The sequence below is a fragment of the Lissotriton vulgaris genome, chromosome 3_1 (assembly GCF_964263255.1).
Source record: "Lissotriton vulgaris chromosome 3_1, aLisVul1.2, whole genome shotgun sequence".
In the NCBI taxonomy this organism is placed as follows: Eukaryota; Metazoa; Chordata; class Amphibia; order Caudata; family Salamandridae; genus Lissotriton; species Lissotriton vulgaris.
The window spans coordinates 988,588,718-988,612,021 of record NC_141689.1 but is presented as its reverse complement, the minus strand read 5'-3'; the positions used below and the strand labels follow the sequence as shown (position 1 = coordinate 988,612,021).

The window sequence follows — 23,304 nt, the reverse complement described above, 5'->3', positions numbered from 1 at the left end:
CTTCGGAATCTGACATGGGCACTGACGCTGTTGGACAGCACAGCGGTTTTACCATAATGCGAGAGGCCCTGCGTCCACTACTAAAGATGACAGCGACTGACACCTTCGTTGTATTTGAGACGGCAGACACTAGGGTGGCTACCCCGGACAGGCTTTATGAAATTATCCTTGTAATTGAAGGTGACATTGAACGTACCATAAAAGGGGTATTTTGGGAAAATCTTACTACTTCCTATGATATTTTGTTAGCGGAGGTCGACTGGCCCCCACCCTTTGTCTTAGCTACTCCCCAAGGGGAAGAGGTAATCCTCCCTAGTTTCACACACACAGTGCCAAAAGAGCAGGCGCTGCATTTTGCAGAAGATTGGGCTAAGGCGCTTGCGCCAGCTTTGTACCGTACTCACTGTGGATGGGACAAATTTTCCCCTCGGCATGAGATTCCTTTGCGGTTAATGCCACAGCCTCAACCCCAATACCCCATGCGGCGAGAAGCAAAGGCTTTAGTTGCGGAAATCCATGAACAATTGAAATATCAAGGTGTAATTGAAACGTCTGTGTCTCCGATGACTAAGAACAATTGTTACTTATCTGTAAACAGGTGGTTCTCCAGTATTGGTGTCTTTCATAGATTCACATGCTTGAATATTCCAAGTCGTCGAAGTGGGAGCCCCACGGTAAATGAAATATGTATGTAAAAACATAACATATAAAAATACACACTAGAAATAGTTGTAAATACCAGATCCTAATTTCCACATAGGAAACCATGGCAAGAGAGAAAAACATTTGCAACATATCCCTGTCATTATGTTAGTCCAAACTACAGCCAATCAGGCGCAAGCACCCCTCCGGAACCTTCTCCTCAGAGGCACAGGCCCTCAGATTTTGGTAGCACAAGAGTGACAAAAGAGTCTAGGAAGAGAAGCGAGCCTCTGAGGGGAGGCAGGCGGGTCGCATGTGAATCTATGAAACTGGAGAACCACCTGTTTACAGGTAAGTAACAATTGTTCTTCTCCAGTATTAGGGTGTCTTTCATAGATTCACATGCTTGAATAGAATAGTGAGCAGTAATAGCTGGCAGCAAGAGCAAAATCAGCAATGCATTGGTATGAAGATGCACCAATAGCATAGCATAGCCAGGAGGAATAATAATAATAATAATAACAACCGTATCATTACATAAAACATATAGGTGGAGGGTAGAAAGCAGAGGCTCACCTTAGTTAAAAAGATTGCAAGGCACTGCTTGTCCCACTGCCGTATCGGCTTCGTTGATCGTTTCAAGGCAATAATGTCTCGGGAAAGTGTGCCTGCTGGACCACATAGCTGCTCGGCAAATTTGATGAATCAGCACACCAGCGAAAAGGGCAATAGAGGATGACATCGCCCTGGTAGAATGAGCTCACACTGAGGATTGAAGAGGCTTGCCAGACTTCTGGTGACAGAAGGAAACGCTGAAGAAATCCAACGTGCAATAGTTGGCTTGGTGACAGAACGCCCTTTGCACATGCGTCCGTAGGCTACGAACAGGTGATCCAATTTGCGAAAGGGTGCAGTGCTATCGATGTAAAATTTAAGGCAGCCCTTAATGTCCAGAGAATGGAAATGCCGCTCTGCTGGAGTTTGAGGGTTTGGAAAGAAAGTCTTTAAGAGAACAGGCTCATTGAGGTGAAAGTCAGTGGGCACTTTAGGCATGTAAGCCGGGTTTGTGGAAGCACTACACAGTCTGATTTGAATTGGAGAAATGGAGGCTTATTGGTAAAGGAGTGAACATCACTCACGCGACGTGAAGAGGTTAAAGGAAGGAGAAGGGTCCCTTTCCAAGTTAAAAATGTCAAATCCGCCTTGTGGATAGGCTCGAATGGTGCCTTCATTAATTGTGTTAAAACAATGTTGAGATGCCAGGTTGGAGAAGGACGCCTAATGGGCGGGAACTTCCTGAACAGTCCTTTAAAGAACTGACAAATGATTCTGGAAGAGCAGAGAGAGGAGGAGCCATCCTGCCGGAAGCGAGAAATCGCTGCCAATAAAACTTTCAAGTGGGAGAGCCCTGACTGTGCCAGCTCTAGAAAGAACGGAAGAAGCTGAGCTGGAGGAGAATGAACAGGATGAATGTGGGCAGCCAAGCACCAGTGACAGAATCTTTTCCACTTGAGTTTTTAAGTCTTTATTGTAGATGGAGCTCTGGCATTGGCAAGAATGTCTCTGCATGCTGGCGGGATGTTCAAATGGGCAAATTCAAGGTGCTCAGGTTTAGGATGATAATCTGAGAGAGGAGGGGTCCGGATGACAGATCAGGCCCTCGACTATCGTGAGGAGGTCCGCTTGAGGATGAAGGAGAATGGGTTCGCACTGAGAAAGTAGCAGCAGTTCTGAGAACCACGCTTGTCAAGGCTATCTGGGAGCTATCAGGAGAATTTGGCACGGCTGTCTCCGCATCTTCCACAATACTCGAGCAACCAGTGGAACCGGCAGAAAGGCGAAGGCGAATAGACCGCACCAATCCATCAAAAGGGCATTCACGGATAATTCTGGATGGGGAAGCCAACTTGCAAAGGACGGGCATTTCTGGTTTGCTGGGCTCGCAAAGAGATCTATGCTTAGATGACCCCAACGCCGAAAGATGAAGTCCAGAGTCGGCTGATGTAGCTCCCACTCGTACGTCGAGGATGTTCGAGATGCCTGGTAGATGAACTGCCTTCAGAGTAACGTGGTGCCGAAGCGCCCAGTCTCAGATAGTTTGTGCCAGCCGAGACAGGGGAGGAGATTTGGTGCCGCCCTGCTTGTTCACATAGTGCATACTGGTTGTATTGTCTGTTTGGATGAGCACCAATTCTCCCTGGATCAGAAGATGGAACGATTTGAGAGCCAGAAAGATGGCCATCAACTCCAACCTGTTGATGTGCCAGGAGCGTTGAGATTGAGTCCATTTGCCTTTGATGGACAGCCTCTGAAGGTGTGCGCCCCAACCTTCCAAGGAGGCATCCGTGGTCAGAGTGAGTTCCGGAGTTGTGGTGAGGAATGAGGTCCCAGCAGCCACGTTGGACAGATGCGCCCACCACTGGAGAGCCGACCTCATACGGGCGGTCACACGAACGAGATTGTTAAGGAGCCGGTGACCTGACGCCACGGACCGTCCAATTCTTCCTGAATTGGGCGACTCCTGAGCCTGCAGTTTGGTATCAGAGAGATGCGCAAGGACGCCATTCCCAGAAAAGACTTCAATATACTAACGGAAACTGACTCTTTTGAACAAAGGAGGGTCACCAGGTGTAGAATCCGCAGCCGACGTTCGTGAGACACAAATGCTTTGGCAAGTGACGTATCCAGGGTGGCGCCTAGAAAAGTCCTGCAGTGAGCTGGGTCGACCTGAGACTTCTCGGCATTGATGGAAAGGCCGAGGGAGCAAAACAAGCCCTGACAGAGATGAGTGTCTCGAGACAGCTAGCCGTGAGACTGCGACTTGATGAGACAATCGTCCAGGTAGGGAAAGATTTGGACGCCCTGAAGACGTAGGTAAGCCACTACTGGGGCCGAAACCTTTGTGAAGACACGTGGAGCGGAGCGCAGGCCGAAAGGCAGCACCCGGAATTGAAAGTCTCTCCGCCCCACCCGGAAGTGCAAGTACTTACGGTGACGAGGAAGGATTGGCACATGGAAATAAGCGTCCTAGAGGTCGATGGTGGTCATGAAGTCATCCTTGCAGAGAAGACGTAAGATCTTCATCAGCATGAGCATGCGGAAGGACTGGCACTTCAGGTATTTGTTCAGAGCCCGTAAATCGAGGATTGGACGCCAGTCGCCCGTCTTCTTGAGGATGAGGAAAAACCGGGAATAAAATCACATTCCTCTCAGACTTGGGAACCACTTCGATGGCACCCTTCTGAATCATGATGTGAATCTGCTGGAAAAGTTCTTTGAGGTGCGCAGGAGACGGACCAGTTGAAGGAGTGTGAGGAGGAAATTTTACGAACTCCAAGGCATTGCCCTTTGATACAATGTTCAATACCCAACGGTCCGAGGTGATTGAGGACCATTGAGAAAAGAACAGGGAGATTCAACCTCCAACCCTTGGGCGGGAAAGGAAAGATATTGCCTTTTGGAAGTGGAACCTTTATAGAAAGATTTTCCATGATACAATTTAGAAGTTTGCTGGCGTGAGGATTGCTGCTGCTGGTTGGAATACCGTTGATTTCCCTGGCCATAGGAGCGGTATGGATTTGATCGTCCACGAAAGGTAGAGGTGGTGCCGCATCCGCGCGCACCACGAAAGGGCTGTTTGCGGAACTGTAAAGGGCCCAAGGAGCGAGCCGTTTCAGTATCTTTCTTCATCGTCTGCAGCGCCTCATCGACCGAAGAGTGACTCACTGTCATAAGGCATGTCGAGAATTTTAGCCTGGACCTCCTGGCAAAAAGAGGTAGACCGAAGCCAACCGTGGCGCCGAAGAACAGCCGCCCCTGCAAGTTGATGGAAGCCAGTGCAGGCAATATCCACGGAGCAGTCGATGATCTCTTCCGACGCTCTTTCCCCGTCCTGGAGAATTTTAAGAGCCTACACCCTGGAGGACTCCAGAATAAGGACAACCAAGGTGGACATGTCAGACCACATCTGACGATTGTAACTTCCCAGTATGGCCAAAGCTTTAGCGGCCCTTACAGTAGTGGAAGCCATAGTTGAGAACTTTCGCCCAATGGCATCTAGGCGACGACCATTGCGATCCGGAGGAGCCGTAATTGGGGAAGATGGGCTGGGTTTCTGGAACGGCGCTGGGCGGACTGGGTGACTACTGAATCCGGTTTAGGCTGCGCCACCAGGCAAGCTGGAGAACCCTGGGACTCCTTATACTTTTTCTCCAATCGAGGTAGTTGTGCAGGGATGCAATTTGGCGTTTGCATCGCCTTGACTCCTTCATTCCAGATGAAGTCGATGATTGGGACTGTCCGAACTTGCTTGAATGGTTGACTCTTAAAGTCATACAAGAAGGATTAGTTACTTACCTGTAATCCTAGTTCTCTTCCAGGGGTAGCCTCATCAAAGTCATAAGCATTAGAATATTCCCGCCCATGTGCGGGACCCCGGAAACACTATATTATATGTGCCCCACATATAAATACACATATATATATATAACAAATATATATATAAAAAACAAGCAATAGCAGCCAAATCACATTAGAGCTGAAATATGCTGTGAAGAATTTCCACCATACATGAAAAATAAGCATTAGAAACAGGAGAAAACAACACCAAAGTTTGTTTAAGAATTGTTTTAATGCTCAGAAAGCAGTAGAAATTCTCAGAACTCACTGGAAGCATAGGAAGCTCCCAGGCTGCATTGCAAACACACAGTCTAACAAGACTGAAAAGCTAACCTGTAGCTAAATAGCAAAAAACTGACACTGTGCCTTTAAGGCACTCATGACCCCCTGTATCCCATCATGCCTCAGGAGTGGCAGTTAGGTCAGTTGTTCTTTTCGGAGACTGAAAACCAAACTCAAGAACACATAGGTTAACAATATCTCCTAATTAAAGAGTATCCTTTGCCCGGGGAGGCGGGAGGGTTGCTTATGACTTTGATGAGGATACCCCTGGAAGAGAACTAGGATTACAGGTAAGTAACTAATCCTTCTCTTCCAGGGGATCCTCATCAATAGTCATAAGCATTAGAATAGAATAGCGAGCCTCTCCTCATCCCTGCGGGCAAAGGAAAGATAAGACAGAAATCTCATCAATAAGCGTGAGTAGACAAAAAAAACAGACTACCCAAACAGATTCCTCAAGAAGGCTTGCCCCACTTGAGTGTCAGTCCTGGAATCAGAGTCGAGGCAGTAATGCCTCGTAAAGGTATGTACTGATTTCCAGGTCGCGGCCTTGCATATTTCGGACATGGGAACGTCATGCAAGAAAGCCACTGTAGCCGCCTTCCCTCTAGTGGAATGCGCTTTTGGAGACATCAACAAAGGTTTTCCTGCCAGTTGATAGGCCAACTTAATGCAAGAGACAATCCACCTGGAAATGGACCTCTTTGCTGCTGGAAAGCCAGTTCTCATTGCACCATAGTTCACAAACAGTTGGTCCGTTTTCCTAATCCTTTTAGTCTTTTCCAAATAAAACTTAAGCACTCTTTTAAGATCTAAGGAGTGAAGAGACCGCTCAGCCGGGGTCGTAGGATTTGGAAAAAAGGAAGGAAGGGAAATAGACTGATTTATATGAAAATCAGAGATGACCTTAGGCAAGAAGGATGGGTGAGCCCTTAGTACTACCCTGTTATGGTGGAATACAGTATAAGGTTCCTTTGCACAGAGCGCTTGTATCTCACTGACTCTGCGCGCAGAGGTAATTGCCACCAAAAAAGCTGCCTTCCAAGAGAGATGTTGTAAGGAAGCCTTGTGGATGGGCTCGAAAGGCGGAGACATTAACCTTGATAGAACTAGGTTTACTTCCCACGGGGGAGAAGGATTTCGCACAGGGGGAAACACCTTCTTCAAACCCTGAAGGAAATCCTTGACCACAGGAACCTGAAAGAAAGACACCTGGTCAGGGGACTTCCTATAGGCCACAAAAGCTGACAAATGTACTCTAATGGAAGCGTACTTTAAACCAGCTGTTGCGAGGGAGAGGAGGTATGGTAAGATGACGTCCTCCTGCCCTTTAACAGGATCCAAATGATGATCCCTACACCACAAGTAAAACCTTTTCCACTTGAAGGCGTAGGATGCTCTCGTGGACGGCCTCTTAGCCTCCCTCAAAATGCTCATGCAGTCTGGAGGCAGGTTCAAATGACCGTATTGCAGGACCTCAGGAGCCATGCTGTTAGGTTCAATGATGGGAGGTTGGGATGCATTATCCTCCCGTTCATTTTGCTCAACAGGTCTGACCTGCAAGGAAGTCGTTTGTGTGGACACACAGATAGATGTAGAAGGTCCGGATACCACCACTGCCGAGGCCAGTCTGGGGCAATCAGGATCATTTCCATGTTCGTCCTGAGGAGCTTGGAAACCACCCTCGGGATCAGAGCTAGGGGAGGAAACGCGTACGCGAACATTCCTGCCCAATCCAGCAGAAGAGCGTTCCCCTGCGTCCCTGGCCTGTGGAACCTGGACGCGAAGGCGTGGCACTTGGCGTTTTCGTCGTCTGCAAACAAGTCTATGGACGGACATCCCCAACAACGAAAAAGCTCTTCCACCACTTCGTCGTTTAGCACCCAGTCTGGCTGATCTTCGAAGTGCCTGCTGAGTGCGTCTGCTTTGACGTTCAACTCGCCCGGAAGATGCACCGCCACCACCGTGAGACCTCGAGCGAGGAGCCAATGCCATATTGTCTGAGCCTCCCGAGACAGTGGGCGAGATTTTGTGCCTCCTTGTTTGTTCAGATAGAACATGGTTGTTGTATTGTCCGTCTGAACCAGGACAGAGTTGGAGGTGATCGCTGGCAGGAAAGCCTTGAGAGCCAGTAACACCGCTCTGAGTTCCAGCATGTTGATGTGGTAAGTCTGCTCCTGTGCAGACCACCGGCCTTGAATCTGAAGAGGACCCATGTGTGCTCCCCAGCCGTGCAGGGAGGCATCTGTCACTATAGATTGAGACGGAATGGGCTGATGAAAAGGCACTCCCACCATCACATTGTGTCTCCGAGTCCACCATCTGATGGACTCTTTTGTCGCTTGGGAAAGATGGATACGGTCCTCCCAACGACCTGTTGCCTGGTCCCACTGATCCTCCAGGGTCTGTTGCAGAGGACGCATTCTCAGCCTGGCGTGCGGGATGAGAAAAATGCAGGACGCCATGGAACCCAGCAGAGACGCCACCTGCCGCGCCGTTGGGGGTCGAGACTCTAGCAGAATCCCACATTTCAGGTTCATGGAAGAAAGTCTCTCCTCCGAAGGAAACGCTCTTCCCGCGCTTGTGTCCAGAACGGAGCCTAGGTAGTGGATGGATTGCGTAGATCGCAGGACCGACTTCTCCAGGTTCACATGGAGGCCGAGACCGTGAAGCTGTTGCAGGCACAGATGCAGATCTTGCGCTACCCGCACCGGAGATGGACCCTTCAGGAGCCAGTCGTCCAGATATGGATAAACGAAGAGACCCTTCTTGTGAAGAAAAGCCGCCACCACTGCCATGCATTTGGTGAAGACTCGTGGTGCGGACTTGAGACCGAAGGGTAACACCTTGTACTGGTAGTGTTTGTTCCCCACGACAAACCTCAGGTACTTTCGATGTTGCTGCGCAATCGGGATGTGAAAGTACGCATCTTGTAGATCCACCGAACACATCCAATCTCCGGCTTGAAGATGAGGACATATTTGGTGAAGCGCCAACATGCGGAACTTTTCCTTGACGATAACCTTGTTTAGGAGTCGTAGGTCGAGTATGGGTCTGAACTTGTCCTCCTGGTCTTTTTTGGGGACAAGGAAATATCTGGAGTAAACCCCTTTGCCTCTTAGAGCGCGAGGAACTTCTTCTATCGCTCTTTTCTGCAGCAGGATTGTCACCTCTCGTTGGAGCAAGCTCAGTTGGTGAGGGCAAGAGCTCTTCGGAGGGATGCTCTTCGGAAGAGCACGGAAACGTATCCTGTATCCATTTCGCAGTATATTCAGCACCCACTGATCTCTTGTGATGCTGACCCACTCTGCCAGGTGTTGCGAAGCACCTCCTCCCACTGGAGTGGGCAACGGTGTCAGAGGAAGCCACAGTTCAGGCCTTCCCTCCTCTCGTGGTGTTGGAGGACTGCTGGTGGCCCCCTCTGCCCCTGCTGGGCTTACCACGAAACTGGGGTTTTCCCTGTGCTTTGTTCTGGGACCACTGAGGGGTTTGAACCCTCTGCTGGGCACCTCTCCCCCTGTTGGACTTGAAGCGGCGCTTGAATTCCTTTTTCTTCTCCAAGCCCACCACCTTCACCGTGTCCAGCTCAGTCTTCATTCGGGTCATCTCCTCGTCCGCGTGTTCCTCGAAGAGCGCGGAACCCGAAAAGGGGAGATTCAGAATCCGATGCTGAGCATCCGGCTTTAGACCTGTGAGGCGCAACCAGGCCGATCTTCTGGCACAAACTCCATGGGAATAGGAATGAGCCGAAAGCACCGCCCCATCCGCGGCCGTGCTGATCATCTGGTTAGCCACCAGACACCCCTCCGTAACAGTTTCCTCAAAGTCCTGCTGGTCCTCTTTCGGCAGCTTGGCTTTGAATCTGTCCATCGAGTCCCACAAGGCTCTGTCATACCGACCCAGGAGCGCAGCCGCACTGGCGACCTTAAGAGTGGAAGCAGCAGAGTTGCAAACCTTCCGACCCCAGGAGTCTTGGGTCTTGCTGTCCTTATCTGGTGGGACTGAAGATGAACCAGCCACCGCATGTGTCTTCCTCGCCGCTGCCACGATAACAGAGTCCGCCGGAGGGTCAGACCTCACAAACACCGGGTCAGAAGCCGCCGGTTTGTACTTCTTGGTAATGCGCGCTGGCACTGCTCTGATTGCTGCTGGGGTTAGGAAAACTTCCTTGACAGGGTCCATAATCCCCGGAACCAAAGGCAGCAGAGGTCTGGAGATGGCCTTTTTGTGCAAGGTTTCGAAAATGACTGTCGTCGTCACTTGAGGGACAGACATCTCGATGTTCAGCTTAAGCGCACCTCTCTGCAGAACGTCCAGGTACGTGCCAATATCATCCACTGGGGAGGACCTGGACGTAGGACTGTCCGTCAAAGTAGGTGAGTAGTCCCTCTTGGACGATCTGGTAGATGAAGTGGATGAGGTAGACGGAGTACGTCTATGTCAATGGTGAGAACTGCGTCTCCGCTCCCGCGACCTCCTGGAGCGCTCCTCCCGTCTAGGAGAGCGAGATCTGACCCGATCTCTTGCCCGATGTTCTCCTCTAGGGGATCGGGACGCCCTGGGGGATTTGGTCGGTGACCGCACAGGAGATCTGCCCCGGTTTCGAGCTTCCAGTCAAGGATCCTTTGCAGATCTAGATCTTCCCCGATCATCCCGCCTAGCTTTCCTTGCAGGCGAACGGGACCTTCTTGTTGCCTTGGTGGGCAGCTTCGCAGGCGTTGAGCGCCTGGGAGGGCTACGCTTGTCCATCTCCTCCACCAGGTTCCGGAGGGGTGACCTGTGGTGTGGGCTGGCATACTCCTGCATCCGCCTGGTAGCCCCATCGTCTCGCCAATGGTCCAGGGATCTGTACCATCTAGGTGACAGTCTGATGCGCCCCGCTGAAGGATCTGGACGGCGTTCAGGAGTCCTGTGTATAGGGCTCCCGGATCTTGAATGCGCAGTAGAGGATCCCGAGGACCGATGAGATGAATGGTGAGAAGCTGATTCTGTCACCATGATCGTATCCGAGTGCCTCGACGTCGAGCGCTCACTTCTAGCAGCTGACCGCTTCCGAGGAGTCGGAGGGTCAAACAACCTCGACCTCGAATGTCCATGAGAGTGTTTCGACGTCGAGCGGCGATGAGCAACCGTCGACGGAGCTTCCTGCCTCAACGTCGAACGGTGGTGTCCGGTCGTCGACGCATGCTTCTCCCTCGACGTCGAACGACGATGTCCTGTCGTCGACCGAGCTTCCTGCCTCGAAGTCGAGCGACGATGGTCAGTCGCCGACGTAGAGCCGTGTCTCGACGTCGAACGTCTGTGCGACCACGGCGGAGGGGTATTGGGCACCCTCGACGCCGAGCGCTGCTGCCGCACCGACGGAGACCGCGTCCTCGACGCCGATCGACGAGCCACCGTCGACGGCGGAGGAGTCACCCTTCTTGACACCGGTCGTCGCCCGGTTGACGACGGCGAGGGGTAATGGATCTCGACGCCGGCCGTCGCCCGGTTGACGGCGGCGGAGTAGCCTTCCCCGACGCCGATCGCCGCCCGGTTGACGATGGCGGCCTCGATGTCGTCGACGTACCTGGCCTTCCTCCTGACGGCGAGCCCGCCGTCGACGGCAGCTTCGAAGAGGAAAATTCCACCTGTGGATCTTTTCTCAGCGCCGAGCTCGACGCTGAAGTAGAAGGGTGTGAAGACTTCTTCTTTGAAGAGGAATGGGTCTTCTTGGAGCCCTTCTTCACTGGAGATCTCCCTCTCGAAGCTCTGTGAGCCAGGCCATAAATCCGAATCCTCTCCCTGTCCTTGAGAGTCCTTCCTGACAGATGCTCACAATGAGGACAGGTCTCTGGATCATGGTCTTCAGGCAGGCAAACAATACAGACCTCGTGGCTGTCTGTCTTGGCCTTCTTGCTGTTACAAGAAGGACATTTATCAAAGAGAGAAGGCATTTTTTCTGAGGAAAATGCACTCCAAACTGCTCAAAACAAGCAGTATCTTACTTGACTAGATATAAGACATCGAAGTAAGAGTAAAAGTTGTCAAAAAAAAGCAATTTTTCTGTAAAAAACCAGAAAAAGTAGTGGAGCTGTGTAACCAGGGTCCTTCCCTGAAGGAGCCGGAAAGAACAACTGACCTAACTGCCACTCCTGAGGCATGATGGGATACAGGGGGTCATGAGTGCCTTAAAGGCACAGTGTCAGTTTTTTGTTATTTAGCTACAGGTTAGCTTTTCAGTCTTGTTAGACTGTGTGTTTGCAATGCAGCCTGGGAGCTTCCTATGCTTCCAGTGAGTTCTGAGAATTTCTACTGCTTTCTGAGCATTAAAACAATTCTTAAACAAACTTTGGTGTTGTTTTCTCCTGTTTCTAATGCTTATTTTTCATGTATGGTGGAAATTCTTCACAGCATATTTCAGCTCTAATGTGATTTGGCTGCTATTGCTTGTTTTTTATATATATATTTGTTATATATATGTGTATTTATATATGGGGCACATATAATATAGTGTTTCCGGGGTCCCGCACAATGGCGGGAATATTCTAATGCTTATGACTTTGATGAGGATCCCCTGGAAGAGAAGCAGTCCTCTTCCCTTTGAACCATTGGAAGTTTAAAGCAGAGTGCCGCCCTATCCATGAGTTGGTGGAAACCTGCAATGTCAACAGGAGGGGAATCCCCCGGAGTTGCAGGAGGTGGGGACGGCGTTTGAATCTGGTAAACGTTCCAGTCTTGCATATCGCCATCACCATCAGTATCGTCATCCTGTAGCTCACCATCCTCAATGTCCGGGCGAAGATTATAATAATCGTTGTCATAGACTGTAGCAATGGACCTGAATAGAGGTCTTAACAGGAGCAGGCGGCAGTGCCGGTTGCGGAACAGCGGTAGGAGGTGGTGCAGGCACAGGTGCCGGTTGCGGCATCGGAACAGCTGTAGAAGGTGGTACAGGTGCAGGTGCCGTAGGCAGAGGCGAACCATGGCGAGATGGCAGAAAACGCCTGTTGTAATCCTCTAGCATATACTGAAGATTGGAAATGAGGTAAAGAGGAATTGATGCAGTCGGAACCGGAGTGGACGGCTCTTCCTCCTGAGAATACGAGTCCTCATGATCATCCCCATAGACCTGACACTTTATGACTAGTTCAGAAGGGCTACGTGCTGCCCGGAAATGATCATCCTCTTCGTCCCCAGAAACAGAGTCTTGCTCAGAACCTTTCGCAAACAGGGGCGACGGGGGTTGCGTGTCACTCGGAATGTCAAGCTGTTCCAGAGGCACTGGGCGACGTTGGTGCAAAGGGTCGGCGGAGGAAACGCCAGACCCGGATGAAGGAATCGGCACCAGAGGCAAGGATGCAAAGGATGATGGCACCACCGTCGACGAAATCGTTGTTGGAGCCGTCGATGAGGACTGGACAACTATCGACGGAGCAACCGTCGACGGATCAACCATCGACAGAGCCACCGCCAACGGAGCCGCCGTCGACGGAGCCGCCATCAACGGAATCGTCGTAGACTAGGCCGTCGTCGACAAAACCACAGTCAACGGAGCATTAGTCAACGAAGTGGCCGACGAGGAGTCTTTCTTCACAACTCTCGTAGACGTAGATCCCGATGACGACGAGAGACTCTTCTTCGACGTCGAGGCGATAGGAATCGTCAACGAGACAGTTTTAAAACTGAGGCATACCTTCGTCGACATAGACACCGTCGGCGCAGCCACCGTCGACAAACTAGAAGCTGAAGTCGTCGTCACTGTTGTTGTCGACAAGCCGGCAGATCTCGTCGTCGGGGCGATCGTCGACGCTCCCGTCGACGATTTTACACGTTTTAAGGAGGAAACGTGCTCAGAAGCCGTAGACGCCTGAGAGCCAGATCGCGGGGTCGTAGCAGGAGGAGATGGGGACACCGCAGGAGCCTTCAAGAGTGAGAGTTTCTTCTTCTTCAATAAGGGAGCAGGTAAATCTTGCACACTGCTACGCTTTGAGGCGGCTTTAGAAGTACCTGACACCAGGCTTTCTGTGTCAGAAAGAGCAGAAGCCTTGTTCTTCAGCCTTTGTAACCAGAGGAGGAGGTGACCCTCCCTATCCTTTAAGGTCTTGGTGGAGAAAGTTCTGCAGATCTTACAAGGTCTATTCTAAACAAAGACTTCTTACTTGAAGACATTGTAAAAAGTACTGGAAAACCAGAGAAAAGTAGAAAACTGAGCAGAGCTCAGGGAGACTCCCTTCACACGACGTGCGGTAGGAAATCTGAGGGCCTGAGCCTCTGAGGAGAAGGTTCTGGAGGGGTGCTTGCGTCTGATTAGCTGTAGTTTGGACTAACATAATGACAGGGATATGTTGCAAATGTTTTTCTCTCTTGCCATGTTTTCCTATGTGGAAATTATGACCTGCTATTTTCAACTATTTCTAGTGTGTATTTTTATGTGTTATGTTTTTACATACATATTTTATTGGGATTTTATTACTATTTTATTTACTGTAGGGCTCCCACTTCGACGACGGGGAATATTCAAGCATGTGAATCTATGAAAGACACCCTAATACTGGAGAACCCCCTTTTTACCGTGACCAAACCAGATGGTTCGTACCGTTTGGTATTGGATTACCACCACTTAAACTCACATTGTCGTACATGCGCAGTGCAGAATACTCACAGTTCTGCTCTTGTGGATAGTCTCGTGAGTAAAAGGTTCAAAACCACACTTGACATATCCAATGTTTTTTTTGCCCACAATCTGTCCCCACTTAGTAGTCAATGGACAGCTTTTACCAGTGGTGGCAAACAGCGCCACTTTCGCCGTTTGGCTATGGGCTATAACAGTCCGGGCGTATTTACCGCTCGTGTTGTCTCTCTCTTGGAGGGCATCGCATAGATGCATATTCGTATGTGGATGACATTTATCTCACAGACGAATTATGGCCGCATCTGTGCAGAGTGGACCGCATAATTAGCAATTTTGCAGATTTTGGCTACAAATGTAACTTTGCAAAATCTTACATTGCAGAGTACACAGTGTTGTTCTTGGGCTACGAGCAAACAATGAAGGTCGGGGTTTGGCTCCTCAATTCCTTGAAAAAGGCGCACTTTTGCGAGCTCCCACAACACTGAAGAAACTACAATCATTACTGGGCTTTTTGAATTTCGGGCGTACCTACATTCCCGAATATGTCCAGCGTATCAAGCCTCTTTACACTTTGATACAAGGTTCTTTTTCCAAATCGTGCTGGCTGCTTGAGCATTCAGGCACAATTGTGGTTGGTACTATGGTGGATGGTGAATTTAAGTATGATGTTGTGCATACTCAGACATTAGGGGACTGTACTGCCCAACTGGCAGAGCTCCGTGCTCTGATGCTTGCATTAGAGTACACAGACCCCAGTGTGACCACTCTAATTGTGAGTGACTCTTACTACTGTGTTCAATCCTACAATGACAATGTACCCTTCTGGACACAAAATGATTATCGGGACTCCAAGGGGTGCACAATAAAACATAAAATGATCTGGGTTCGAGTGGCTGAGCTTAAAGAGCAGCTGCCACTTGTCTTTGTGATTCATACTCTGGGTCACCAGCGTGTTGGAGTTCACGCTGTTGGCAACCGTCTCGCAGACGAGGCTGCGAAAACAGCAGCTGCAACATATGTAGTAGCAGCACACGTTCCAAAAGTAAGATTGATGATGACATCTTGGCAGCTATTGCCTCAACAGAGAAGGAGGTAATTAACCTAGGGGTTTCCCTTCTAAATACTCTTATCATTTAAGCCCTGATAAAGTTCCTTATGTGAGAATTAACGACATTGGTGACAGGTTAATATCCAACGTGGACCGTAGACAGGCTTTGATTACAGCAGCCCATGCCGGGATGGCTTTGGCGCATGCCGGCGTGTCAGCTACTGTTTCTCTTCTCCAGCACGATATTGGTGGCGGGGTATGTACAAACAAACAATATATTATGTCCTTCAATGTGGCATTTGTCAGCAAACTAAACCTTCTACTGCTGCACGACTGCCCCAAACTCAGTTGTACATATCTAATAAACCACTTGCGTGTTTTTTTAGATCACTGCGGTCCTTTCTCATCTGATACTGCATATAAGTACATTTTAGTAGCAGTTGACTCTTGCACGGGCTTTGTGTGGCTATGGACTCAAAGGAGTGCTGATTCCAGATCTGTCGTAAGGGATTTGCGTGTCTTTGTGGGAATCTTTGCGTGTGGTACCTTCCATTCGGACCAGGGTCCAGCGTTAGCCTCTAAGGCGTACAAGGATGCCATGGCTTCATTGGGGGTCGAGGTCAAATTTTCGTCTCCATACCGGCCTGAGGGTAATAGTGTTGTGGAGCGGATGAACCGTGACTTAAAGCAATCCTTGACAGCAAAGGTATTAGGTACTGGCAGAGACTGGCTTAACCACATCAATAGCGTACCAAATGCACTAAATAATCTCCCTAGAAGGTATCTGGGTGGGAGGAACCCATACGAAATGCTCTTTTGCATTAAAATGTTTGTCCCAGACCTTCATGGTCTAGACATGGTAGCGGCAGCCGCATCCTTTGATGTAGATGAACATTCTAATGTTTTGCTGAAACTACAAAGATCAGAGACAGTCTTGCAAAAGAATACTTGCCCTCCACATTAAATGCTGCGTTGCAGATTCCGGTAGTCGGCTGGCTACCCCAAGTTGGATAACTGGTCCAAGAGAAGATAGACAACAAGAAAGAATTTGGTCCTTACTATCAAGCTCCAGTTGCCGTGCTTGGCTTGCAGGGTACAAGAACAGTAATTTCACCTCCTCTTCCTGGGCGAAAGGGGAACCGGTATATCTCCATTGCAAATGTCAAACTACACAGGGTGGCCGATTCTTCATATTAGGACTCCTGCTGTTTTGTGTCCATACAAAAGCATACCCAATCAATCAATCAGAGAACTTGTAAAGCGCGCTACTTACCCGTGAGTGTCTCAAGGCGCTGAGGGGCAGGTTGCCGCTACTGCTCGAAGAGCCAGGTCTTGAGGAGTCTTCTGAAGGCGAGTAGGTCTTGGGTTTGCCGTAGGTGGGTAGGGAGGGTGTTCCAGGTCTTGGCGGCGAGGTAGGAGAAGGATTTGCCGTCGGAGGTTGTTCGTTGGATGCGGGGAACAGCGGGGAAGAGCTGGCGGTGGTGGTGTAGAAGCTGAGTCTGCTGTTCAGGTAGGCTGGTCTGGCGTTGTGGAGTGCTTTGTGTGCGTGGGTGAGGAGCTTAAAGGTCATCCTCTTGTCGACGGGGAGCCAGTGTAGGTCTCTCAGGTGGAGGTAATGTGGCTGCGGCGGGGGACATTGACGATCAGTCGGGCGGAGGCGTTTTGGATGCATTGTAGTCATCGTAGGTGTTTGGCTTGGATTCCTGCGTAGAGTGCGTTGCCGTAGTCCAGTCTGCTGCTGACTATGGCCTGTGTCACTGTTCTTCTTGTTTCGGTCAGGATCCACTTGTAGATCCTGCGGAGCATGTGTAGGGTGTTGTAGCAGGAGGAAGAGACGCATTGACCTGTTTAGACATGGAGAGGGAGGAGTTCAGGATGAATCCTAGGTTGCGTGCATAGTCGGTGGGTGTCGGTGCTGTTCCCAGTGTGGTCGGCCACCAGGAGTCATCCCAGGCTGAGGGGGTGGGTCCGAGGATGAGTACCTCCGTCTTGTCCGAGTTCAGCTTCAGACGGCTGTTACTCATCCAATCTGCGACGGCCTTCATTCCCTCGTGGAGGTTGGTTTTGGTGGTGTGCGGGTCCTTGGTGAGGGAGAGGATGAGCTGGGTGTCGTCAGCGTAGGAGATGATATTGAGGTCATGTTGGTGGGCAACTTGTGCAAGGGGGGCCATGTAGATGTTGAACAGCGTCGGGCTGAGGGATGAGCCCTGGGGGACGCCGCAGATGATGTTGGTGGCCTCGGATCGGAAGGGCGGGAGGCGGACGCTCTGGGTTCTGCCAAAGAGGAAGGACGTGGTCCAGTCAAGGGCCTTCTCTTGGATTCCAGCTTCTAGGAGGCGTGTGTTTAGAGTGGGATGGCAGCCCGTGTCGAAGGCGGCTGGCAGGTCCAGGAGGATGAGGGCTGATGTTTCGCCGTTGTCTAGTTGGCGCCTGATGTCGTCTGTGGTGGCGATGAGGGCTGTCTCGGTGCTGTGGTTTCGTCTGAACCCGGACTGGGACGGGTTCAAGATGTTGTCTTCCAGGTGGTGGGCCAGTTGCATGCTGACGATTTTCTCGAGGACCTTCGCCGGAAACGGGAGCAGGGTGATGGGCCGGAAGTTCTTGAGGTCCGCCTTGGGCTTCTTTAGGAGGGCGTTGCTTTCGGCGTGTTTCCAGCTTTCCGGGACTGTTGCTGTTTCGAAGGAGATGTTGATGACCTTCCGTAGTTGGGGTGCGATGGCAGCGTCTGCTTTGTTGAATACGTGGTGTGGGCACGGGTCTGACGGAGATCCTGAGTGGATGGAGTTCATGACCTTGCCTGTCTCGTCGTCGCTGACGTTGGACCAGGAGGTCAGGCGGCGCTGGTGGTGTTCACACGGGAAGTGGGGTCTGGCGTAGTCGGGCGGTCATGGTGTTGAAGCGGTCATGGATGTGAGCGATCTTGCGGTGGAAGAAGATGTTCAGTGAGTTGCACAGTTCTTGTGAGAGTGGTATGTCATTGGCGTTGGAGAGTTCCTTTACGATGCTGAAAGCTCTTTGATATCGTGTGCGCTGTTATCCAGGCGGTCTTTGAAGGAGGATCTTTTGGCTAATCTGATGAGGTGGTGGTGTCTGCGGGTGGCGTCCTTGTGGGCTGCATGGTTGACGAAGTTCTTTCGTGGAGCCATATCTTTTCCAGTTTCCGGCATGCGCGTTTGGAGGTCTGCAGCTCGTCGGTGAACCAGGTGGCTCTCTTGCTGGGGTGGTTGTTGGAGGGTTTCTTGAGTGGGGCGAGGGTGTTGGCGCAGTCGTTGATCCACTGTCTGAGGTTGTGGGCTGCGGTGTCTGGGTTGGTGGGGTCGGTGGGTGGGTTTTGGGCGAGGGTGGTGATCAGCTGGTCTTCGGTGACTTTGCTCCAGCAGCGGCGAGGTAGCTTTTGGGTGCGGTGGTGCGTTGTTGGTTTATTGAAGGTGAAATGGATGTAGCGGTGGTCGGTCCAGTGGAGTTCGGTGGTGTGGTCGAAGGTGACGTGGGTGCCTGTGGAAAAGATGGGGTCTAGCGTGTGGTCAGCGGCGTGGGTGGGTGCAGTGACGAGTTGTCTGAGGCCGAGGTTGGCAAGGTTGTTGATCAGGGTGGCAGAGTTGGCGTTGTCGTTGTTCTCGAGGTGGAAATTCAGGTCCCCGAGGAGGATGTAGTCCGTGGAGGCGAGTGCATGGGTGCTGGCGAGGTCGGCGATGGAGTCGCTGAATTGAGCTCGGGGTCTGGGGGGTCTGTAGATGAGTGTTCCTCTGAGGGTGGTGTTGGGGTCGGTGTGGATCCAGAAGTGCAGGTGTTCGGCGGTGTTGAGGGTGTCGTCTGCGTGGGTGGCGATCTTGATGGTAGACTTGTGGACGATGGCTATTCCTCCTCCAATTCTGTTGGTGCGATCCCTGCGGGTGATTTTGTAGCCGTCCGGGATGGCTATGGCGATGTTGGGCACCGAGGAGTCATTCCACCATGTCTCGGTCAGGAAGGTAACGTCTGGGGCGGAAGTCTCGACAGCGTGTTTGCATGCGCAGCGGGTGTTGAGGAGTATGCAGTGGAGGTGGTTGGGTCCAGTCCTTGGAGGTTTGGTGGCTCTGTTGCACGTGAAGCTGAGGTGCGACAGGCGAAAGATCCGTGAGTCCGTTTCGGGGCAGCTTGGAAGCAGGTGTTGTTTAGGCCGGCGTTGAGTGCGTAGAGGGTGCTGGCGTCGTAGCGGAGTCTGGTGTTGTGGCGTCCGCGGGGTCCAGGGGTTCTGGCACTGGGCGCGGTCCAGGCAGGGACGGGCGCAGACGGGCTTGTCTTTGGCGCGCCCGCTACGACGCTTCCTTAAGAGGGGGATTGGGAGGGAGGAGCAGCTGGGAGGCGGGAGCAGGGTGTCCAATGGGGAGCAGGGGGGCGGGGCCGCAGGGACGGGAAGGAGCAGGAAACAGCGGTAAAACAGGCGGGCGGAAGGGAGCAGGTACGAGGCAGCTGGCGGTCGTGTGGTGGCGTGGGCAGCCTCCTTAAGAGGGGGATAGGGAGGGAGAAGCAGGCGGGAGCGGGGTGCCCAATGGGGAGATGGGGGGCGGGGCTGCAGGGACGCAGCGGCGGGAAGGAGTGCCAGGGAGCAGGAAAACAGGCAGGAAATCAGGCAGGGAGCAGGTTTGAGGCAGATGTGGGCCGTCGGGTGGAGTGGGGAGCGACCTGCATGCGAGCAGGGTCAGAGGACTAAGGATTGAAATTGTGTACAGTTCCCCATCGCCTCCAGCACCTGCACGAGGCAGTTGCATTAGAGCCCCACTAATTCCTAATCTCTACCCTCCATCTCATGTAAGACATGGCTTAAGTGCCACAGGTTCATGAAGGTACTATGACCAGGTATTAAACTGCACTGGTCATCGTGGATCAATTGCCTAACTACTGGTCCCAAATGAAGGGCAAGTGCTGTGCAAAGTAATTTAGTTTCCATATTAATCATTGTGCATGGTATACAAGTCGATGGAACCGAAGAATCAGTCTGGTTTCATCATCATCAGAGATGCAGCCTTCACCATAGTCAGAGAAAGGATGGCAATTCCCCGGGCCTTCAAGTACACCTTCAATTAACGTTGGGTAAGAACAGGAGCGAAAGTCTGGTAAGAACAGGAGCGAAAGTCTGGTAAAACTAGGTGGGAAAGCAATGGCTGCCTGGAATCTTGCCACCAAGGAGCTGCCCCAAGGCTGCCGATCTCCTCAAGGGTGGGGTCAGCATCCAGTTAACTCACAACAACTGCTCCCAGCTGGGGAAGCGGCAAGGAGCCCCAAAAGATATCAATATTTGCCCATGCAGGTGGATCTAGATTCCGATACACCTGCTCCAGATGGGTTTACAGGCGTCTACTGTGGCACACTGTGTGTAGACCTTCCGGCACTGAGGGGTCCGAAGGTGAAGAATGGGGAAGCGAGGCGTCTCTGCCAAAGAATCTAGGCCAAAAGCCACCCACAGCTGTCTCCCTCCTTGTGCAGAAGCTGGCAGTATGATTTAAGAGTGTTCTTCTCAAGCCTATCCCTCACCTAGGAAACCAATTGCTGCCCTAATAATTCCTCCTCCCCATCTGGTACCAGCAACTGGACGCATACAAATCATCCTCCCTCTATAGAAGCTCTGCTTGTAGGGTGTGCCTGACCCCACAGGAAAGGCCTATACAACATCCCTGAATCACTGCCTTAATAGTTTCCCATTCAAGTGACTGCGAGTGAGTCATGTACCAGTTTAGTTCAAAGGAATCTGTCAGTGCAGGTGGAGTTCATGGAGCTCCACTATTCAGAGCTCTGCAGAGTGGAGAAAAAAACTCCACTGTGCTCATCTGAGTTCCGTAAGCGGTGGAGTGAGATATGTTGCATTGCACATGCTGATTTTTAGTGCCAGAGTTTGCCCCGCACTGTAAAATCAGCTGAAACGGCACCAGGGCCCACTTCTTTCTGCGCTCAAGCAGATATTCTACTAGAGCGGCAGCTTCCTCAATGGCGAGCCAAAAGAGAGTAAAAAAACTCCTCTCTGTGCAGCTTAGTGGAGATTTTTGGAACCTGCAATCTATGCGGAGCACGGAGTGGGAAAACTCCGTGAGGGGAGCGGAATTTTACGCCCAGGCCCAGCCAAAACACCCTGCCCTCGGGTTCCTGCATGATTTCTGGGGATAGCCTCCAGGTCATCAGCGACGTCAGGAACAGCCATTATCCAATACTGCACTCTTCACATAGAAGATAGCAGGCGACTGGGGTACCCCACCGCAATCCTGGAGAGCCCCCAGGCACCTCAGGGCCATACATTGTCATGGACATCGTCACTGAGTGGAGAGAGCGTCCATTGTTCCATCGTCCAGTGTGGCCCCACTCATCATCAGCATCTCTGGCAGTCGCTGGGACCCCAGTTCAGGAGCATCAATGGTGTCATCGTCCGGAACTACAATGTGGACGGTACCTCCCCGTGACCTGTCGCACCCTCTGGTGCAGGGGCACCCACGACCCGCCACACACCCCGGAGAGAGAAGGGGTCTGATTCGGTCAGGATGTACACCAAACATGACTTGCCAGGAACTGACATCTTTGGGCCACTCAAAGAAGTGTGACCGCCTTGATGCGATAACACAGAGCTTGGCCGGATATTAGAGCATGTACCGGAGATCCATGAAAGACTTGTACCGCTCCTGTACCTTGTGAGTGTAGTTGGGGTAAATTGCATTATTACTGTTTTTGAACTCCAGTGTGGGTGCGTCTTTGGCAGCTCTCAGGATTAGGTTCCCATCCGTGTAACTTAGGATCCTAGTAATGAGAGCCCCTGGAGGGGCACCCAGGTGGAGGTGCTGGTGTCAGTGCCCTACAGGCCCTTTCGATAACAAAGAAATGAGGCAAGACTTTGGGACATAAGTTGTGCCGCAGGGAAGGCCAGCAGACCACACTATTTCTTTGAGAGTGGCCGTCCGCATCCTCAACTCGGGGCTCCAGGGTATCAAAGACCCGCAGTTCTGTGGAGGTTTTGACACAGAACTGCGGGTCTGTGTCAAGAGGCAGGTTAGCAATGTTTCCTGGCATGCCCTGCTGGCTGGGGACTCTCACTCTCCTCCAGTCACCCCAGGAGGGGGATCTACAGTTCAGTATCTCCAGTGGCCACTGCTGTGATCTTTTCCCACCAGCCGGTGTAAGGCTCCCCACCGCAAGGCTGGAATGACATGAACAGATAGTGCTCCCAACCTCACTATGGTAGGTAAGAAACTCCTACCCCAAAGGAGATCGAAGGCCCGGAGGCCTCCATGACGCGTCTAAGCCTACCTGGATGGGCCTGATGCGTGGTCCCCAACCCTAAGCCACGTGGGAAACAAGTCCAGTAGGCAGCTTGTGGAGGGCTGCGACTCATTCACCGTTCTGGGCCCTCAAGGAGGTAGGATGCCAGAGGGCAGGGAGATGTCTGCCACAGCACGTACTGCCGCCAGGGGGTCAAAGCTAGAAAGGGGCACAAACGTCCAGTTAGGGGGGGGTCTCCCTAGCTCCCGAGACAGCCCTCCCTGCAGTACCTAGAGAAGAGTTCAACGACCAGCACATGGGCCCAGACTAGACCCCAGGGGTGCATGCCCCTGGAAGCGTAAAGTGGCCTGCTCCAGTCCTCCAGCCGCAAAGGAGCTTGCCAAAAGGGGCTCCTCCAATAGCTCCAAGGAGTGAAGGAGAGTGAAGGGGAGCTATGGTGCTGCCGGGTGTCTTCTGATGGGGTATGGAGAACAGGATAATGATAGAAGGGAGCTGGAGTTTCCTAAGGGCATGCCTGTCACCCATCCTGGCTGGCCACAGCACCGGGTTGATGTAAAGTTTCTGCATAGCCATATGGTGCCACCTACCAGTATGTAGAGTTCATTGATGAAAATATCTCCAGATTCAGTCAGTATCCAAATGGAGAGGAATCTCAGAAATATCCATCAGAATCATTTGCATATAGGAAGGGACCTCTGTGATCCCATACTTGCTCTTCTGTACTTCTAGTGGGCACCAAGTCTCTCTCTTTGTCAAGAAAACCCAAGTGTGCAAGAATGTTTGGATACAGATGGTACCAACAAAAACCTTTTTGTTATTAGACAGGCGATTACTATCTGCAATTTTGCCCCTTCACCCAGAGCCCTACTCTTTTCAACTGTAATTTGTTTTAATATGCATTCAAGTGTTATCCAGTTGCACTTCTCCCTGGTGACCCAAGACCACTAAAGAGTGTCTTATGATACATGGTCAACAAAGCGATGCAATTAGAATAGGGCAGTCCATGCTTGTTCGCTCTGCCTCTCTTTCCAAGTCCCTCCCTCAAATACCAGCCACTACCTTTCAGTAAATGTAAAAC

At 51.5% G+C, this 23,304-nt stretch overlaps 1 protein-coding gene across 2 annotated transcripts in view; it reads right to left on the bottom strand.

Moving 5' to 3' along the window:
* The window catches only part of KDM4C (lysine demethylase 4C), a 2,012,700-nt gene that overhangs the window by 762,454 nt on the left and 1,226,942 nt on the right, over positions 1–23,304 (bottom strand). The window lies entirely within an intron of this gene.